The sequence below is a fragment of the Ovis aries genome, chromosome 8 (genome assembly GCF_016772045.2).
Source record: "Ovis aries strain OAR_USU_Benz2616 breed Rambouillet chromosome 8, ARS-UI_Ramb_v3.0, whole genome shotgun sequence".
In the NCBI taxonomy this organism is placed as follows: domain Eukaryota; kingdom Metazoa; phylum Chordata; class Mammalia; order Artiodactyla; family Bovidae; genus Ovis; species Ovis aries.
Window position 1 is genome coordinate 49,133,238 of NC_056061.1, and position 20,670 is coordinate 49,153,907.

The 20,670-nt window shown below is 40.7% G+C and overlaps 1 protein-coding gene across 2 annotated transcripts in view; it reads left to right on the top strand.

Annotated features, from left to right (window-relative positions):
• The first annotated feature begins 4,499 nt into the window (after positions 1-4,499).
• Positions 4,500-20,670, top strand: part of CNR1 (cannabinoid receptor 1) — a 30,857-nt gene continuing 14,686 nt past the window's right edge. Inside the window, exon 1 of one of the 2 annotated variants that reach the window (XM_060419235.1) lies at positions 4,500-4,694. The gene's annotated coding sequence lies outside the window, so the exon portion shown is untranslated. Of the gene's footprint in view, positions 4,695-5,526; positions 6,077-20,670 lie in introns of those variants that run through there. The other variant, XM_004011281.4, reaches the window with a different exon arrangement.

A 20,670-nucleotide genomic window follows, 5' to 3' on the forward strand; every position in this document is an offset into this window, starting at 1 on the left:
AGAATTCATCTACATCCTGTCTAAATCAATAGTTCTTTAAACTAAAATTAGAAAACAATAAGATCCTTTCAATTCTTCAGTGCTGTTGAAACAATAAAGTCTGAGCTGTTACTGTTTCTTTAACGTGTTTTAGATTCAACAGAAAACGAATCCACAGACTAATCGTACACCCCATTGGCTTTCGCCAATTCTCATTTTTACTGGCAGCTGCATTTCAAGGAAAAGCTAGTGAACTGCAGGCAATGGCTAATGGGGACTTCTATGGGAATCGGTATATCCAGACTACCGTGTAAGGCAGATAATCTACAGCATCTGTTTAGAATGGGAGCGACAGCAAAGAAGTCACAGCTGAGCCTGAAGAAACCCACCAAATGTGAGCACTTTGTTTACGAATCAGCTGCCTGCCTGCCCTCTGGTTTGAGAATTCAATGCCTCTAGCCATCCTGCGGTCCTCTCCAGACAGTGAATACAAATGCAACTACAGTGTAACAGTAGTGGTGACAGAAAGCAAGACAGTTTATTGAGAGCCTCAGTTTCAGGCACCAGGTTGGGAGTTTTATGTTCATTATTTCTGCTAACTTTCATAATCCAAGATAGATGATCAATTCTATGTTCCCACATGCAGTTGAAAGAACCATGAAGAATACTGGGGAAAGGGTTCACTTAGAAGGCAGGCCAGATGACTATTTAAGACATACATATTATTTAGCACTATTTTTCTATTATTTGCCATATTTTGTTGTGATAATACTGCTGCCTGAACTATTGTTTTAAAGGAAATATTTAGACATATAATATTTGCAGCCTTTTTAATTACAGAGTTTTGATGACTATTTTGCCAGAGTTTAATCAAGAGGGAACAAAAGCCTTATTAACCTGTTTTCTCACTCCCCTTATTTGCACCATGTGCTTATTTATTGTATGTCAGAACATACTTCTCATATGATTTGAAATGAAAGGATGATCCATCTCCTCATTACTGATCCTCTGCTTGGTGATGAAAAATAAAACATATGAACAAAGGAAAAATGTCTTCCTGTCATTTCTCAGCCTTCCTTGCTGCTGCTCAGCTGGGATATTTAAAAGTGGGGTTTAATGAAAGAAGGTGAGAAGGTGAAAATAAAAAAAAGCCCTAATGAGCATGTGTTTAGTTATATGGAAAGATCACTGAGAGGTGGCAGTGATTTTCTTTGTGCCAAACATAAGGCAGTGTCCCGCAAGGTCAGAGAAGTCCAACATCTTCCCTTCCTCATCCCATTCATTTCCTACCCTAGCAACCAGCTTCTCGACCTACAACAGATTTCATGAAGTTTAATTTCTAATGGTGGAGTGAGATAGAACGTCATTCCCCATCACCAGCTTCAGAAACATGCAGAAGTGGTGCGGGTCTTCAGGTTGCTTGCATCACTGATCGAGTATCTCCTGAACAAACATTTCAGATCTCAAGCTTGGGATGACAGAGCTTCAGCCCAGTCTGCAGGCTTGCTGTCAATCACCTTTTAGATAGGGAATAAAGAATAAATTCCCATCACACAAGGCAAAGCCACTGAAAAACATACTGCTTTAATGCTTCAAAGGAAACCCAATAATAACTGTCGAGCTCTAAAGCAATGCTCCAAATGAGAATGGATTGTGTCGTCATCATATCATTCTGAAAATGTCTTTAATCTGAGAGCATTCCAGCCCTGTGGTGTGAGCGACGCACTGAAGATACCAAAAAGAAAAAAGAAAAAAAAAAAAGGCCAAACAAAACAAATACGTGAAACCCAAACTCAGAAAGAACTCCCCAAAATCTAAAGGAAAGTGATGTTTCTGCTTTCAGTTCCCAAACTGGTAAACCATTACTCATCATTCCCAACAGATCACTCTTTTGGGGAGTGGGAGAGAAGTACCACCAACCAAAACAAGTTTAAAAAGAAACTGGATTACGGCTCCTTTTGGATCAGCGTCTACCTTAGGGAGGCAGAACACGCTTCTCTAATGTTCTATGTCCAATATAACTATCAATACTTTGGCAGAAATAAATTGAGATCTATCTTTCTTTGAAGTTGAAATATGCAGTCTTCACTGTTCTCTCATCCTCTACATTTCACTGAGTGAATAACCTAAATTACACAGCACGGCAGTAAATTGGCTCATCATAGCCCTGTTCTAATTTTAAAAGGATAAAGAACTAAAAAACCAGACAGCCTCGTATGTAGCAATGCAAGGACTAGTGAAACCCACTAAGGGGCTCTCTGCGTCTTTCCCCAGGAAAGCATAGGTTCAAATTCAATGTAGGTTTGTGATAACCAAGGATCATTCAATGTCTTAGGTTAAATATATGTGTGCCTTCAACACAGTCTTCCTGAAAGGGATGCTGACAGCTTGTATTTGTCATTCTTGCTGACTCTCTTATGAGGACATTGGCTGGACCAACCACATGTGAAAACCAAATCATTTCCTCCCATATAAAGGTGATCCTTGCCAAATGTGAACTCGGAGGCACAGAGGAGCATCTTGCTTTCACACTATCAGCCGTCTGCCCATCTTCCAGCTCCAAGGGAAAAGTATAGCCATTCTTTGACTGACAGTCTACCACCCTGATGAGCTGAAGACAGATTTTAAATTTTAAAGATAGACAAGCATGCCTACAAGAATGCCATTTTCTAAACAACATAATAACTCTCTCAGTTCCAACAAAGCATTCACTCGTGGTGATAAAATGCCAGGTCACAAGTCAAATTTTGACTCCATTATTGAGCATTATCCTTGAGCTCTAAATGGAAAGTGAGTACAATTCACCAGCTGTCAGGCTCCAGCCTTCTCTCCCCCACCTCCCGAGGCCTCATCTTGAACAACAACAGAATAACAGGCTAAACAGTTATAGCTGCTGGAGTCACTACTTGATTAGATTCTTAATGAGTGACTGTCTACAGGTCACTTTGGCCAGTCACTCAACAAATAGATTTCAGGTCATTTTGGATCCTCGGTGGCTGCTTGGAATTTCAGAATTCAGTGAAGAGATCCACCATCAATCAAAAGAGATTTAGGATGACTTAGAGATAATTAAAGTAATTAGATTGCTCTTCTTTGGGGGAAAGCAAAAGTTGGTGTGGCTGAGTTGAGATATAAGATTTCCATGGAATTCCTTCCCTAGGTTATAAATGGTCTCCACCCTTAAATTTTTGAGGTTGACCACCAAGGGGCAGACTGGTAATTGGGAGAATGTCTTATAATGGGTATCCCACAAGTGTCAGTGTTGTATTTCCAAAGGATACTAAACTCCTCGGCCACCCCAAGAGCACAGGTCATCATGCTACAGAGAAACGTGGCAGCTCCCATGTGAAACCCCGTTGCCTAAGAGCCCTCCAGAAGCCCAACTTCCTAGCCTTTCCTGTCACCCGAAAGACGACCTATCATCATCAAAAGAGCTGTCTAGATCCTACTAGCAAACATCTGAACCTACGCAACCAGTAAGTGGCAAACTAGTTCTTATCAAATCGCCAGGTCACTTGGGACATAAAAGTCCGTAAGGTCACAAGGGGGCAAAACTTTGCGAATATATCCCCCTGCCAAGGGTGTAAGGTAAAAGTAAAATAAACAACCATGACCCCTAAAAAGAAAAGAAAAAAAGGAACAAATGCTCTCCCCCCGACCCCCTTTAAATCTCTAGGTAGAGCTGTCTTCACGTTGCAAGTGGTTGAAGGGGCTTTTTCAGAAGGAAGCAGAGTCTGCCCCAGGCATCAGATTTAATCCCGCATCTACCCACTCGCCATCGATTGACCGGTCCGTCAGATCTTTGTTTATAATTTATTCCGTCTACCTACCTAGCAGAAATTAATCATTTCCGCTGTGGACTCTATTGCAAATGTCCATTTCCCTGATAGGGAAATGGGAAATACTTTTTCTAGCCCAAAGCAATTTAGGGGATCTTCAAAGCCTTCAGTGGAGCCCTGCGTATTCTCTGTGATTTGGATTGAGATTTCCAAAAGGCACTCAACAGCCTCCCCTTATCCAGGACTCTCAACCCACCATCCTTGGGTTTCCTCCGCACCAATTCTCCTCCTTTCCTTGAGAGGCTCCCTTTTCCGGATTCTCATCACGTAGTCCAAATATGGGGCCCAGATCTGTTCAGATTGTTGAGCTCTGGGCTTGGGCAAGGCGAGACTAGAGATCAGAACCAGAGCGCGTGCAGGATGAGGACTGGGCAGAAACTGCCGGATCCTAGCGGGATGTCATAAAACGATCGCTGAGGCTGTCAAGGAGAGGAGAGCTTGTGAAGGAACCGAACCAAGGGTTTTCCGCGGGGCTGTTGGGTCCGGAGGACCTGGCTGCATCAGGTGGAAACCAGGCAGTCCTCCCCCGACCCAACTCCGGAGAGATAAAGATGTCTCAATAACCGGGATCGCCGCCGCTACAGCCCCGCCTGGCCCCGGGGAAAGGGGGAGGGCCTTTTCTGCTGAAACAGCGGCTGGGGCTTGTTTGTAGGTTCGCAATTCACCATGATAAATGTAAAGACCAATTAAGGTTTGATCCGTGCACACGGGAGGCAGACAGCGGCTGATAGTGGAACCAATTAACGAGCATGTCCCCTAATTCCTGCCGCGGCAGCCGGGTGCACAACGGATCCCCAGGCGCCTGCCGCGGCTGCCCGCGAGCCCCGGGCGCCCCCCGCCCGGCTTTGGAAGGGGGCGTCCTCTTCCTGCAAGAAGGTGCGAGGCGCGGGGTCCCCTCAACCCCGGCTGGGGAGGGGGCGCTCCGGGCAGGAAGGCGCAGAGCCAGCCGCCTACGGAGCCCAAATGTTTGCAGCCGGGGCCGGGCGGGTGGTGCGCGCCCGAGTGGTCCGCGCCGGGCGGGGAAGGCGGAGGCTGGAGGAGGCGCCCGGCGCGGAACCAGGCGGCGCCCGAGGGCGGAGAACAGGTGGCCGCGTGGCCTCTGCCAGGTAGCACGGGGACTCGGGGGCTGCGCGGCGCGGTCCCCGGGCTTCGCCTGACCCCGGCCCGGCTAGTGGCCGCCTGCCGCGGAAGCGGCCCGGAACTGGGGGGATCTGGGTGGGGCTCGCCGCCGCCTAGTCTCTCCTCTCCTCTCCCCCTTCCCTTCCGGCTCAGCCCGCTGGCCCAGACGTGACCCCCGCGCAAGGTGTTGTCGCTGCGCGCTGGCTGGGCGCGCGTGATTCATGGCCTCGAGGTCGGGGCCGGTGCAGGCACGAGCCCTTTCTTGGCTCGGTCAGAGTGTGAGAGTGTCTGGAAGGAGAGGCAGGTCATGGCAGTGGGGCCCCCGGGGACCGCGGCGGCGGCAGAGGTGGAGGAAGAGAAGTAGGTGACGCGGCCCAGAGAGGCTCGTCCCCTCTGGCCCCGGGGCCGGCGCCAGCGGCGGGTCCCCTCGCGCCAGCAAAGTTTGGAGCCGCGGGCGCCGCGCGCCGGTCCCTCCCCGCACAGTTCCCTCAGCGGGGTCTGTGCCGCCGCCGCTGCCAGGGCAGGACAAAGGCTCATTAACACGTGATGGGACCGCGCTTCATAAATGGGACCGGAGCGAGAGGGAGCCAGAGCGCGAGCGCAGGGAGAGTCGGGGACCGCGCGCGCCGGGCGAGGCGACGGGCGCCCGGGCTGGCGGAAACGGGCGGCCCCACGCCGGGCCAGGCGGGGCGAGCGGGAGGACCCAGCGAGGAGCCCCGGCAAGGGGCGAGGCTCGCGAGCGCAGGGGGCGCCAGTCCCGATCACCGTCGCGGGCTGGCGCTGGAGGCAGGGGACGCCGGCGCGCGGGCTGAGCGGACCGACCGACTTCCTGACCGACCGACGGAGGCACACCCCGCTCCACCCCACCCCTCCTCGCCCGCATCCCCGCGCCGGCGCCGCCTCCCTCTCGCGACTCCCTCGGCCACCCCTTCCTTCTCCACTTCTTTTCCGCCTCCGCCTCTTTCTCGGCTCCCGCGGCGCCAGTGCCTTCCCCTGGCCCGGGCGGGGCGCCTCGGTTCCCGGCAGAGCTCTCCGTAGAGTCAGGTGGGGGGACGTTTCGTTCAAGCAGAGAAGCAGCCCCTGCGCCGGGCGAGAGGTGCCGAGGGAGCTTCTCCCGCGAGGACCGGGGGATGCGAAGGGTAAGACCTGGTAGAGTTGCATTTGTAAATACTTCTTCCGCCTCCCGCCCCCTCGGGTGCTGACCAGTGTGGTTCCCAAGTGTCCTTCGTGGAGTTCTGATTCCGTGTGAGCGAATTGTGCACTGATGTTTACTAAGCCGTAGAGCCCCAGCCTGTTAACTGTGGTCTGTGCTACTTCTGGAGGTTTCTACCATTTACTAGTTATTGAATGTGTGAGCACCTGGCTGTCTGTATGCACTGATGTCTGTTTGTGGAAAATGTGTAATTGTGCATGTTTGAAAAACGGGTGCTTGAGTTGGTGCCTAATGTCTCTAAACCCTATCAGCAGCTGAGTCTTCCTGAAGAAATAACATCGATCTCTGCACCAAACCTAGAAGCTGTCCAAAGTCGGATTATTAAATGTCATATAAAGAAATGTATATCAAGTAATAAACTTTTGCATATAAAAATATAGCTACAGGAACCACTTTTCTTTGAGGAAAAAAATTAGCATTTAACTGATAACTAAATTTGAATGGTGATGGAACCATTGAATTCAGAAGTAGCCATTAGATGAAAAAAAGTTGATGTTGTCTGTTTAAAAGACATTTCTTGCCAAGGCTCACAATCACAAATGATCAGCTCCTGTGAATGAGAATGTGTTTGCTGTGACAGACCTGAGAAACTGTCATTTGGTCATTTGAAAGTTTAAAAGCATCATGCGTATTTCTGATTTTAGTTTTCAGTTGAACAGATGAGAAAAAAAAATGAGTCGCCTATTCATTATTTTGTCTCGCATCTTTTGTATTTTCCTTCAGATAAGTGCTGTTCTTGCCTTTGTTGTTATTTTCTTCACGTATTAGCATCCTCGGGCATTTAATCCAATAAGAGATTAGAACAGATCTACTGGTTTTAAAGGTGTTGAAATATATCTCAGTGGGTTCCATAACTTCTTCTCATTTTTATTACCAAGTTAATATCTTTTGAACAATAGGGGAAATGCAGTTTCTTTGGGGAAACTCAGTGGACACTGAGTATCAATGGGTGACCACTGCCATCAATCTATTTTGCAGAATCCTGAGAAGCTCAGAGCAACCAACCTTTAAGGTTCCCATAGGACTTTATCTGATTTAAAGTGTTGTTTTTCTAATCCCACCCTGCTGACAGTTTGCGGAAGATACACTGATTGATTTTTTTTCTCTGTCCTCTTTTTCTCTGGTACTCCTTGCCCCTCCTCTGTTCTCTAACTCATTTAGGACCAATGTTCTCAGAAAGGCTACGTATAGTTTCTTAAGTGACACAGATTATTTTCTGATTACCTATACATGAATAGAATCCATGCATCTCCAGAATTTTAAACATTGCATACTGCAGGCAGTTACTGAGGGTGCAATAACAGTAACCACAGTTAGGCAAGACACTTGGATATGGTTTTTAAAAACTATCTTAGGTTATCAAGAGAACTTACTGTAAACGAACTCTTTTTATACTAAAGATGTCTCTACTCCAGGCAAGGAGCAGTCTTGGCTCAGGTAGGTATCAAGTGTTTGACTGGGAAAGGTTTCCTTGTGTTCCTAAGCCTTTCTGGGGTAAAATAATGCCACAGTGGGGTAATGCTTGGTTCTGACCTTTCATAAAGAGAATTACTATGCTTTCATATTCATGGTTAAAAGGCACATTATATTCATATCTCCCCCTTTAATAGACAGCATCAGTAAATATGCATATTAAAAAGAATGTTATGCCCTGTCCCTTAAGAGAAGCTGTAAATGACATTATTCACTTTGGAGAGAGAAGATTCACCTTCCGGTGAAAAAAAAGTCCCATCTTACATTGGAGTAGTGCTCGGCTTTGTTTGTTATCTACTGTTTTCTGTCTTTTTCTGTTACCCTTTTCCCAGTGGACCACGTGCCTCCCTGTCTCGCCTGTGAGATTGTTCTTCTCTAATAAGCCTAGCTGCAGGATCACTGTGTTCTTTTTGGCATTTCAAAATGTTAAAATAGTGAAATTGTTAAATGTTACCAAGACGAAACTGCTGGGAATGAAATTCTCCAGAAGAATCACTATATTTGTGGCTTGTCATAGCCTCTTCCAAAAGAAAACTCCTTGAATCGGGTTACCTCTTTTCTCAAGAAAGCAGCAATCCCAGTGGTTGTGCTGATATGTGTTTAGTATGCGGTGTCAGCTTATTAAATTACTAAGGCAAAGCCTGAAAAACTCTTTCAAAACAATGGTGTGACATACTTCTTTGCTTTAACTCGGAACTAATATTCACCACCAGGAAATTTAGACAGGCTCTAAGGTTGTCTTGCCTATTAGGTGGAATTAGAATTGGAATACTTGGCTTATCAGAATAAACTATTATGAAATGGAACTTCTCATAGCAGTTTTTAGTTCACCAGACTTACCAAATGTTTCTTCCCAGAAAACAGTTGGCCTAATAAGGAAAAGGATTATTTCCCATAATTAGCTCTCCAGGAATGCTGCAAAAGAGAGTAATAAATCAAACTTGGAAATACCTCACAACACATGATGAGTAAAACAAGATTTGGTTATAGCATCTTGAATTTGGTTAGGAAGATGGAGCCTGTCTGTTAGTCTGCTGCCTGTTATTCTTGGGGTAATGATGGTAGCTCCGTTGCGTGAAGCACACAGATGAGAGCTTTCATTCCTGCAGAAAGGGATGCTGTGTCACCACCAGCGTAAGTCTGTCTCTTTTATTTTTGTATTCATCATCTTCTAATTGAACTAACAAATTAGAGTGAAGCCAGCCTTTGGGCTTAAATTATTTATAATTCTGCTTCTGACTCTAAAATCACCTGGATCCAACATTGCTTGAAAAACTATGCCAAGGCCAGGTTTCTATATTGCATATCTACATTTTGAGGGGCCATAAACTCTTCTGAGTTTTTTTTTTTTTTCCATGGATGAAGGCTGGTGGAAAAGTTAATGAGGAAATCAAAACCACTGGATATATTTTGCATTGGTAAAATTTTAGCCTCCTGTTTTCCCTCTGAGTCTCCAGTTCTTTCCTAATCCTGTTCTCATGATAATATTAACTTTACAGTATAACCACATGAATCCTGTTTTTGAGGGATTGGAAGGTTCAGCACTTTGTAACTAAATTGCTCTTCAATGTTTTGATAACCATTTATCCACTAATCTATATTCTTAGGTTAGATTGAGTTAACCTCATAACATATTGCAGATCAACTTAGTTTTCTCCCAAATATTTTCTGGACTAAAAGAAACAATAAATATCATCCAGAGTATATGTAATGTCAAGTTATAGATTGCAGAATTTAAGATGACAGGATGTATAAATACACCTTTATATGTGTATATGAACAAATTTTTTTCCTGGATGTATAATCACAACTAAATTAAAAATTGAGACATGTTGCTTGATATATTTGAACATATGATTCAGATTTTAAATAAATTCTACAAATTTGGGGAAATGTCCAAATTCTAGGGAACTGTGCAGATGGACATGAACAACTCAAGGCCAAAGGAAGTACCCACCTTGAATCAAAACAAGACTGTTCTTATTTTCCAGGAGAGTGGAAATCTGTCCCAGTCTCCTATGTTCTAAGAATCTTGCGAAGATGCCAGGATGGGCAGCACCACATTCAATTATAGTTTTCTCATAAACACTGACTGTTGTGTTTAACACAGTTTTCACTGGTTGTTTATTAATTTTGAGAAGAAAGTTGGGAGAAGATACACAAGGTTATTATGGGCTTCTCAGCTGGCACTATGGTAAAGAACCTGCCTGCCAGTGCAGGAAACATGAGCGACATGGGCTCCATCCCTGGATTGGGAAGATTCTCTGGAGGAGGGCATGGCAACCCACTGCAGTATTCTTGCCTGGAGAATCCCATGGACAGAGGAGCCTGGTGGGCTACAGTCCACAGATTACAAAGAGTTGGACACAGCTGAGCATGCACACACACACACAAAGTTATCACTATGTCACAAGATGCATATTCATATAGTTCTATTTCTTGGATAAAACACATTATAATGCTATTACAAGTAAGTTAAAACTATGGGAAATTTGTGAGGAGAAAAGGGGAAGGCTCTTTTAATGGTTTTCCAGTGCTTCTCTTGGTACTCCTCAAATGATATGAGGTTAGATGAACTTCTATCTCAACCAGGCCTGCATGGATAATAGGTATGTCTATGACATATCAGTGATCAGAGGTCAAAGTTGTTGCCTCAAGTAATCAGTGTGATTACCTCTAGTTCTTACCATAAAATATTTACTAAAAAGCTTTCCCGGGTTATATTTCTTTACTGAACAGGGTGCCTCATGGAAAATAAAGTACATTTCATTGTAACAGTTTTTCTAGGGTAGTTGAGATGACAAATATATTCTTGATCTAATTTTCATGGCTGCTTTCCATATGTTGGAAGTACTTTTCATATAGATGATTGGTGAATAACTTTGGAATCTCCTCTAATTTGAAAGTTTCACTTGGACAGGTTAATTTCATAACTTAGGGAGCATGGAAATCTGAGGTTCAGAGGTGCATTCATATAGGTTTTTGAGGAAAGAACTGTTTACTCCCCTAATCTGAGCAAATGGGTCTGGCAGAGTCATTGCAGTTGTACTGAAATACTATGAGTTCCGTTTTAGCCCCAGCTGGGGAAATGTTCACACCTGCACTTTAGGAAAGCTTTCAAAGTTTTGCTTTGCTTGTTTTCTTTTGTTAGTGAACATGTGAGTTGAGACTGGTCAGATGGGAATTCGTGGTTTTGTTTTTGGTTTTTTTTTTGGCCGACTCATTGTTTTTTACCCCCTAGTGCTATTATTGCATTATAGTCTGTCCTTTCGAATAAGCCTCTCAAAGTAAATTTTGCATTTTTGAATGAAAGGATTTAAGATCCATTTTCTTCTAACACAGATGAAAAATCTTTTTCCCCTAGAAGTATGATATTTTATTATCTAATGTCTTATTTTTCCACTCTGATTTGGATTTTTAATTGTTTAGAGTTTGGATTCGTTGAAATGAAATTGGATACCTTTGGCATGATTCCTTACCATCATTATCAACTCTGAATAGCATTAAAAATTTTTTTCACTTCAGGAGATAAAGTACAGCATAGTTTCCAAAATTCAACAGTGTAATATCTATTTTTTTATTCCCACTCGCAAATTCTATGCTATTGCTTTTTAAAGAAAAGCAGAAGCGTTTTTCAAAGATGTGCCAGGCAATCTGTTGTGGGAGTTGAATATACTGGCAAATGCTTTCACAAACTGTGTATGTCAGTAGTATATTTAAATATAATTAAAATAAAATGTAATTAGGAAAGAATGTGTTTCAAAGTTTATGTTGACATGGGAGGGTTCCCCTCTTTCCTTTATCATTTGTTTATCCATTCTTTAGGCCATATATTTAGAGGAGATAATTGGAGTCAATATGAGTTCTGTAAATTGAGTTAAAAGGAGTCTTACCTTTAAATTGGTGATAAATTCCACTATGCTTAAAAAAAAAAAAAAACAAATTTCCACCTTCACATATAGACATTTGAATAGGAAATTTTATAACCTTGATTTCTGTTGGTCTTCCCTGGTGACTCAGATAGTAAAGAATCTGCCTGCAATGCAGGAGACCCCCAGGTTCGATCCCTGGGTCAGAAAGATCCCCTGGAGGAGGGCATAGCAACCCACTCCAGTGTTCTTGCCTGGAGAATCCCATGGACAGAGAGCCTGGTGGGCTAGAGTCTGTGGGGTCGCAAAGAGTCAGACACGACTGAGCGAGTAACGCTAACTAACTCTGTTGGTCAGGTGGCTAAAAAAGATGTTTTTAATATAGCAAGTGAACCGCTATCATAGGTGGTATGTCTTTGTCACTCTTGTTTACTTCTAACTCAGTTATATTTAAATCAACTTGATTTATTCCTTTGTAAGGGAAGTTTATTTTAATACCACTGTGATCTGTGTATTCTGGTTTATTCCAGCATTATTTCTTAAACGGATCATATTTTCAACTCATTTCAATGCATAGCTACCAGAATTTCCAAATGTTTTCTCTAGCTTTTGTACAAGTTGTGGGGAACAAGTGATATGCACATGAAGAAAAATGAAAAAAAAGATTTGGAAAAGTTATACAACCAAAGTAAGCTCATGATTAGCTCACAACCAAAGTAAGCAAATGATTGCCCAAAGAATTCTGTGTTTTTGCCTATGTGGGAATATGACTTTAGAAAATATACAACTACTTTTGAAAATTAGATCTAAGTTCATACACACCAGAAAAGGGGAAAAGGTTTGAATGATTTTAGTCCTCGGCTAAGGAAACTAATTATGAGTAATCTGTGATCAATTTTTATTGATGAAATAATTATAGAGGAAACAGTCTGCCCAGAGTCATATATTTAAGTGCTTGGGGATATATTTCCATGTATTTATAACTTGTAGGTATTTTTGAAAGATCTCTGCCAGCTATAAGCAGTGAAAATTGCATAATTACCGGGGTAGTTCTGTAAGATAATTTGCAATAGATTTGCATTGGTTGGGCCTACTGCAAAATTTCCATTTTAGTTTGTTGTTTTCTGGGTTCATCTCCTGTGATACATTATTTTATGGTTTGGGGGAAAAGAAGAGCAAACAGAAATATTTCCAGCTTTAAAAGAAAATAAGCTGGAGTGTTACTTTTATTTTTTCCTGTTCTTTTATGCTCAGTAATCATGAGTTCCTTCACAATGGTGTTGAAAGACATGGTTAGCGGTCCTATCAAACTTTGCCTAGGCTTTGTAAATAGAATTAAGAAAAAATGGTATGCAGTTTTAAATTTATGTCTGCAGCTGAGTAAGTACATGTTATGTCTTGAAGCCACTTTTCTTTGCTGGACAAAAGATCTAGCAAATAAGTTTCCTGAAAAAGTGCAGAGAAGCTTGGAGACTGAAAATCCTTGAGAGGTTCTTCACTCCTTACCCTCATTTTCAGGCTAGACTATATTGTTCTATTTCAATCAAATAGAAAAAGCTTAGTTTTAAAGATCTTCTGTGGGAGGTTATTTTATATTATTTTATGCTTCCTTTGCAATCCATTTCAATGATCGAAAAACCTATACTCATAGAATATTCTTTCTTCCTATCTAACCTCGATACTTCTTAAAGGTTAGTTCTATTTTCCTCCTTCATCTAATCTTTTTCACGGGTCTCCATCATCTTTAACAATGGTTCTAAAACCTCAGACTGTCTTAGACTCTCCTGGAGGCCTTGTGAAAACACAGAAGTGGCCCTACTCAGAAACACAGAGTTTTTGATTCTGTAGGTCTGATGTTGGACCTGTGACTACACATCTCTCTGGTTTCCAGGTGATGCTGATGCTACTGGTTGAAGAGCATCCCTTCAGAGCCATTGACCTATAAAGTTGTTTCCCAGGTGGCTCAGTGGTAAAGAATCTGCCTGCCCATGTAGGAGATGAAGGAGACCCTGGGTCGGGAAGATACCCTGGATGAAGAAATGGCAGCCCACTCCAGTATTCTTGCTTAGAAAAATCCCATGGACAAAGGAGCCTAGAGGGCTACAGTCCATAGCGTAGCAAAGAGTCAGACATGACTGAGTGACTGAGCTCGCATGTACAACTTCTAAAATAGCTAGGTGTTCACTTCCAAACCACACCTATAAAATAACTAACTAGGTGTGCACTTCCAAACCACATGTGATTTATCAGACTGTTCTTCAAGATGTATGCTGAGATGTCCAGCCTGTGCTCAACTATCTTATTTCCCAGTTCTTTATCTTTATGTCATTTTTCTCAATGCTTTTAGTTCCTCAACTCTGTTCAAAATCATATAGCTGTATCACACAAACCTTAATTCAAAATCAAGCTCTTAAATAAGTATAATAGAACTACTTCATAGTTTCAATGGCATGAAAATTCTGACCTTGCATACAATTTGTTACATTTCCAAAACATATTTTTACATCATTATTAAAACCAAATTCTTCTAGTTCTGTTTGTACATTATAATGTGCATCTTGAAAGCATATTTTTTTCTGCTTATATCATGTATTGCTCATGCACACTGAAATTCTTTTTATTAAAGTAGGTAATTTTCAACTAAAGTAGGTGATATGTAAGTACCTAGTTTTTAAAATCACGTTTAAATGGAACCTTGAACTTAACAATAAAAATGTTTAAAATTATTCCAGCAAGAAAATGATAGGAAGGAAACTGAGTTATTTAGAAAGCTACTGTATCCTTGATTTGTATGAGTATTTGAACAGATACTAACTTCTCTTGTGAAATATTCCATTTTAGCTTCTGTAAGAATAGAAAATAATTGTCCATTCTTTTTCATCACAGAGTTATGACCTGTGTTGGTGATTTCATAATTGAAAATTGGAAAGCCAAATGTTTCATAAAATAGAAATGAGTTGAGTTTGTTATTAGAATTGATTTTGGGCTCCCAAGATATTCCCTTCTTACTTTTAGCATCTCTTGGCATAAACATGTCATTTGTTTGCAGTATAACTACTTTCCTTTACTCATTCTTAATTACTTTCTTGAGGCAGAACTCCAAATACTTACAATTAATTTTTATCAATATATTAAATTTTCTCAATGCCCTTTTGCCTCAGAAAAATAATTAGAAATTTTGTTTTTGTAGGCAATAGTAAATACCCATTTTAACCCTCTCTAACATGTTTTCTTATTTATGTTTAAATTAATTCAGTTGTAAAATGCATAAAATGTTGTAGCAGAAGTTGCTCAACCAAAGCAAGAACTATATCCACTGAACTGAGTAACAAATTGATTCCTGAGGGCTTATAAGAGCCACTCCATCTAGTGGCTGAATTTTCACATAACTTCTCTTGACAAGTTGTTTTGAAAACACTCTTGCACATGGAGAAACCACTTGGGAAAAATCAGTGCATAATAGTATGCATCTGAGGAAAGGAAAAAGTCCATTATAATCGTAGTTTTATATATTGTCTTTAAAGGTCTATCAACAGTGTATAATTAGAATTCATTCACAGTTGTGCATCTCAAAAAAATCTCCTTATACATCGTTTTTATGTGGCAAAACATTGAGGTTCATAATACACCAGGCTGAACAAGGATCAAAATAAAAAGTAAATACCTAACCTTTGTCCAGAACCTCTGCTTGCCATCAATATAACTTCTGTTTGAAACTGAGATCAAAGATCCTGGGATAAATAGTTGTTGATGTCTTCCATGTAACTTTTACATCTGGGCAGTTCTTTTCAGATGGATGTTTGTATAAAACCAAGGATCAGGTTTACTTCCCTAATGATCAACAGACTTTATGCCAAAGAAAACTAGCCACAGTTAAAAGTCATTCTGCTAGGATAGCCCTGCTCTATTGCCAACACTGATTTAGTAAACAAGCATTCTAAATGCTTGTTTACTAAATGCCAGGCACAGGGCCAGGCAGAGGACATTCAAGACCATATATTCCAAGTCTCAAGGTGTTCATGATCTGAAGGGTTTAGACACAAGAAGACTGCTATAGAATGATTCAGCATTGCCTATAGTCTCTTCAGGGAGAAAACTTCAGAGCACATGTAGGAAGGGGATTTACCCCAGTCAGTACTGTTTGATGATGAAGTACCATCTGCCTGTTATATGTATTCATGTCCTACTCACTACTGTCTTCTGTGGAAGGGGAAGGGCAGATGAATGGACCTTATTTGAAGGGTTTGTTGGAAGGGAAAATCGTTTCCCTTGTTTCCTTGACCCACATCCATTATCTAGGTGTGATACATGGATATATAATATCTGCAGTGTTCAGCAGGATTCCTAGGTGGCACTAGTGGTAAAGAACCCACCGGCCAAGGCAGGAGACTTTAAGAGATACAGGTTCGATCCCTGGGTTGGGAAGATCCCCTGAGGAGGGCATGGCAACCCCCTCCAGTATTCCTGTCTGGAGAATCCCATGGACAGGGATGGCTGGCGGGCTTCAACTCATAGGGTTGCAAAGAGTTGGACACAACAGAAGTGACTCAGTCTGTGCACACACACAGTGTTTAGCACAGAGTACATGCCCAATAAAAACTTTACACAAAGCATGTAAAGGGCCTATAACTTTATATCCATCTGCCACCTTGCATATAACACAGCTCTGTGCCTGTGCCTTTGAGTGCCAGGAGTCAGTCACATGCTCTCCCTGTTTGGAGTCCTTCTGAGGATTTCTTCTGCCTGGATTCCAGGTGAGATCTTAAGAACTTGACCATAGAAAAGTAGTCTCTCTCTGGGCCTAAGAAAACCACTCTGCTCCCAGTGGAAAGTGGAGAGATTTCCATTGAGTCTGAATATCTCTGTATGGGCAATGGATATTTCAAGCTTTTGTCAACTAACAACCATCATGTCTCGTTCAGACATGAAGAAAGTGCCCTCTCCATTCCTTGCAGGTGTTGTGGAAAGTGTCATTACTGTCCACAGTCCTTATAATTGACTACTGAAGGAAAAAAAAGGATCTATATAAGTTTTTTTTTAATAATGGCAAAGACAAGTTAGATTTTATTACTTGCCAACAGCCGCTGCAAATAAGGTGCTAATCCAGGGCTGAGATTTATAGCTTATAGTTAATTGTTATACTTTGTCCCTAAAACCCGTGGGATAAGGATGATTTGCAAGTGCTCTGGGCAACTTTTTTACTGTTAGCAGATCTTTCTTTCTGATTTTAGTTGTTCATTTTATAAAATTATTAAGTACCATATTTATTACCTCCTTTCTCAAAGTTAGTTCTTTCCTTTTCCTTAGAAATGGAAAGAAGAATGGTTTCTGCCTCAAAGTTGAGAGCAGAGGTGTTGACTTAGGCAGTCCTGGGTTGAAGTTCCAACTCCACCCTTTCTAGTAGGAAACCCTGGGCAAAAGCATTTCACTTCTCTAAGCCTCAGTTTTCTCATATGTAGAATGGGAATTGTAATAACACCTAATTTATGTAGATATTAAACAAAAATAGTACATAGCCTTAGCATGATGCCTGGCACATAATGTTTCTGATTTAAAAATATTTGGGAATTGGAATTTTCACTGTCGTGCATTTAATTACCTTAGTCACCTAATCACTTTGAGATCTGAGCCTGGGGAAACAAGACTTGATTTTTAGTTGGACTTCTTTTGTCTGTTTATGGATTCAAAGAGAAGATACTTTTTCTGTTATTGAAAGATGAATGAATAAACCCAAAGTTGTGTTGCTCCATTGGATAAAATGTTGCACATTTTAAGTTATTGCTGTCCTTGACAATGACCTGTAAAGATAACCTGCCAGCTGGGTTCTGCATATTGCTTTTGGCCTTTATTGATCAAATCTCATATGCCAGATACAGACAGTCTTATGGAGTATTTTGTATATGGACCATGGCTTCTATGAAATCAGAAAGCTGCAAATTCTATTTTAACAGATGGCTGCTTCAATTATGCTCTTTACAGCTTATATAGAAAAGGTATCTCCCTCAACCACCAGGTACCTCTCCCTCCACAAATGCAAAGGCACTTGGTAGGAGGAAACATCACAATATCAGAGCAAAATTAAATGATTAATGGAATTGGTTATAAGAGTCAGCAAATCTAAGGAATCAGTTCATTTGTATCATTAATTTGCTTTTGTGATAGGCTTTCCTTCTAGCATTGTCACCTAATAGTGAGTGCTTAATTTGATGTTGTTTAAAGGCATCATTTCTTGAGCCCTAAAATTCATTATGTTTTAATAAGACTTCAAAAGTTAAATAAGTAGGCATATATAAAGGTTAAATTTGAACTGAAATATAGCCTTATAAATATCCTAATGCTATTTAGTTCATATTAATTGGTATTTTTATGAAAAATCTAACACTCATATTGTTAGTGAGAATAGACCAGAGAAAAGGGTGCATTTAATAACTTCTGCTGTATATTACAAAATACAAGAAAAGCTAAAGCTATCAGAACCAACCGAGCATTACCAGCATAATGGAATTATCTTTTATATTAATATATGAGAAAGAGAACATTAACACAAGGAAGAAGAATTTGGTATTTTTGCCTGAATCATCAGGATAATTAAGTCAATCTTTGACTTTGCTGTGGAAAATGATGCAATAAGTAACCAAACTGCTTGAATAATTCCAAAGCTCAACTGGTTGGGCAAGAGTGAGAAAAGACTCAATTGCCCATTCAGCTGTAACAGAAACATTGTTCATCTAGTTGTGATGTTGGCACATGAGATCTGCCGTGTATATGAAGGACATGCCTTAGACATAATGCAGTTAAAATTTTCCCTACTAACTTTAGAGAAGTACATGAGCAAGTTATTTTTCTTGATCAAATTAAGATAAACCAGACTTGTTCCCAGAAATGAATGGAACATAACAAATACATCCACTGGCACCTTCCTTCTCTTGAACCATTCACAATACTCTTTTATGAGATTAGCCAAGCAGATGAAGAATTGGCCTAGAGCTCCTATATTTAATGTCCTGAATGCCTATCAATCTAGACATGATGAACTTGGCATTGTTTTCTTAAAGCATTTACAAACTTGGAATCTAGAAAAGGAGCCTGGTGGGCTGATACAGTCTGTAACTACAGTGGGAGCAGCAGTGTTTGTGATGCTTTTAGAGGATTTTCTGCCTTCCTGGATATGACATCATGCAGGAATCTAATACTGTTTACTGCCTTCCCACCCCACACCCCTCCCCCAAGATGCTACAAGGATTTTGACTCCAGAATTGACAGTGACAAATACCTAAATTACTTAAGTATCATTCTATAACAAAGAAGGTCCTCAGTGGGGCAATGAAGATTAAAATACTCTGTTATTAAATTATATTGATATAGAGAAGACTATTTTAAATCTTGTTTTGAAGACTTACTCCATGCTCATCCTAAGCAGAACATGGATATTTTATACCCTTAATAGTTATAGAAGCAAAAATATGGACTCTGAATAGACTTTAAAAAAAATTCCATGCTGCTAAACCCATGAAAATTTCTTGATGACACTACAGGCTGCTGGTTGATACATGTTTGGAGATGGTGGATGGAGAAGTGGGTGTACATACAGCTGGAAAAAAAGAACAGGTGATATTATTCTAAAAAATTGAAATTTTTTAAAAATAATAAGATTCAATGTATTAAAGTATTTTTATTATTGTTATTACAAAGGACTTTCCAGATGGCTCAGTGGTAAAGAATCCACCTACCAATGCAGGAGATGCTGAGGACACAAGTTCAATACCTGGACCGGGAAGATCCCCTGGAGGAGGAAATGGCAATCCACTCCAGTATTCTTGCCTGGAGAGTCCCACGGACAGGGGACCTGGTGGGCTGCAGTCCATAGGGTCACAATGAGTTGGACACAACTGAGCAACTGCACGTGCATGCATAAAGGCATGACAGCCTAAATTAGAGTATGTTGCTTATTTTTTAAAAAAGCAAAATTCTAGGAAAATCATCTTAAATGTCATTCAGTCATTCTTTTAGTATAATAGTAATAAAAACCAACTGCTTATTTAATAGGTGCATCTACGCATCTTGCTGAAAATTTGCAATTATGATTTTCCCAGTAGCAAACAAAAGCAAAATTAATGGTAGCTGCATCCCCCACAAAGCCTAAGCTGTATTACTAATGAACTCTCAAAGAACACTCTCATTGCAAAAAAAATAATCAGGTGGAAATTACTGTAATAATCCAAATGTAGAAATAAAGGAAAGAACTACCAAAAATGCAGAGAACAGTCTTTCTGCCACGATGCCATTAACTGTTAAAATAGCCTGAGCACGGTGGTATTTTGACATTATTAAGATTCTTGAACTGCACAAAATCCATGTACATGTTAAACTGCATTCTTTAATTATAAAGTTGGCTTACATTGGACAGAAATTACTGTATATTTCATAACCATGCCATGCCCTGCCTCTGATTTTAACAAGCTAGTTTGTTTTCATGAAAGTACTTGGTCACATTAAAATGGGAAATTGTGATCACATATGTGATGATCTTAATATAGAGTAAATCACAGACATGCATGTTTTGCATTATTGAAATAAGGTCCATGATTCTCTGTCTTTACTGAGAAAGCATTATAGCTCTTCCAAATGCTAACATTTTCATCCTTGAGGACATACCATTAGGCAGATTTACCTAGATGGGCTGGGATAGGAAAGAGTGATTTAGTAGGAGGTAGTCTTAATTACTACTGGCAAAATGCCGTAATTGGTGCTTGTAAGAGTCTGGAAGACTTGAATATACTATAAAATGCAGAATGGCTTTATCCTAGTTATTGTTCATTCTTAAAAAAGAGTATAAAGTCCAAAGGCAGAAACACTGGAGTCTGAGAAACATAGGTTCAGCTACAAATTCTTCACACCTGGACAGTTTATTTAAAACATAAGGGGCTCCATTTCCTTATATGCAAAATAGGATTATAAATAAGCACCTGATAGAGTTGTTATGACAATTTAGTGATAGAATATATGCAAAGTCTCTCAGATGCCTAGAGTATCATAGACATTCAGTAAAGCTTCCACCTCTCTCACCCATGTGTGTATCTTTTATTTGCTTCATGCTTTAAGTGCCGAGAGAAAAATAAAAATTGAATAAGCAGCCTATGAGCTAATTAAGCCAATGAATTATCTGGAAGTATAATTA